Source organism: Galeopterus variegatus, unplaced genomic scaffold, assembly GCF_000696425.1.
Source record: "Galeopterus variegatus unplaced genomic scaffold, G_variegatus-3.0.2 Scaffold4540, whole genome shotgun sequence".
Lineage (NCBI taxonomy): Eukaryota > Metazoa > Chordata > Mammalia > Dermoptera > Cynocephalidae > Galeopterus > Galeopterus variegatus.
In genome coordinates this window covers 9,213-10,284 of record NW_007730651.1, presented here as the reverse complement: position 1 = coordinate 10,284, position 1,072 = coordinate 9,213, and the positions used below count along the sequence as shown (strand labels likewise).

General features: G+C 42.6%; 1 long non-coding RNA gene across 1 annotated transcript in view; it reads left to right on the top strand.

Annotated features, from left to right (window-relative positions):
• Nucleotides 1–456, top strand: part of LOC103603294 — a 5,765-nt gene extending 5,309 nt beyond the window's left edge. Inside the window, exon 5 of the long non-coding RNA XR_551599.1 lies at nucleotides 396–456. This is a non-coding gene — a long non-coding RNA (uncharacterized LOC103603294). The remainder of the gene's footprint in view (nucleotides 1–395) is intronic.
• The last annotated feature ends 616 nt before the right edge of the window (nucleotides 457–1,072 follow it).

Genomic DNA, 1,072 nt, shown 5'->3' with positions numbered 1-1,072 from the left:
ACACTGAGGGTTGCGATCCGTTGCCGGACACGGAAAAAGACAAAAAAAAAAAAAAATGGCATTAAATTTACCAGTTATATTGTGGTGTCTGTGCTGTGGCCTGGGTTCTAGTTAAATTGTTTTTCTCTGCCTTTATAGATGTCCTTTATTTTTTATTACTATTATTTTTTCCCCTTTTTGTCTTTTTTCGTGACCGGCAATGGATCGCAACCCTCAGTGTCGCGCCCGTACCGGACCGGGACCGGCAACGGGATCGCAACCCTTGGTGTTGCTCCCTCACCTCGCTCAGCCAGTGAGCGGCTGGTCTGTATGTGGGATCCGAACCCTCGGTGGGAGCGCCACCGCGCTTCCCAAGTGGTGCACTGTAGCAGTGCGCCACCGGGCCAGCCCTATAGATGTCCTTTTATTTGCTTGGTTGGTATATTGGACTATTTTCCAATTTTTTTTTCTTTTTTTTTTTAATGTATGAGACATCTAGTAGAACTTTGTCAAGTTAGGTAAGTATACACATTCCATGGGATCAGTAATGATTTATGTTTTTAGTGCCTGTGCTTCAGTGGCGCCAGGGGTTTCTCATTGTAGTTGGGCTAAAACCCACAATCTATGATGACATCCATAGGAAGGCTTTTATGATCTGGCTTGCCCTCCTGCCTCATCTTATACCACTTAGCCCTCCGGGCTTTCTTTCCCTTCCTAAACGAGTGAGACTTTTTCCCACCTCAGGTACACTATGTTCTTTTTGCCTTAAAAGTTACTGATCTCATTCTTTCCTGGCCAACTCCTGCTTATTCTTCATGCACAACTTAAAACTTACTTCCAGGGAAAAGCCTTCTCTGCCTTTCCCATCTAAGTTAACTCCTTCCCCTTTTTATGAACTTACTCACACTCTGTGCACATATAATGTTAGTTTTATGTTGTTTATGAGATTATAAACAGGTTTCCTCTGTAAACCTCCAGAAGACAGGGATTTGCTTTTTGTTGATCACACTGTAACTCCAGTACCTGGCACACATAAGCACCCAATAAATATTTGTGCAATGAATGAACTCTAAAAAAAACGAAAACATTTTAT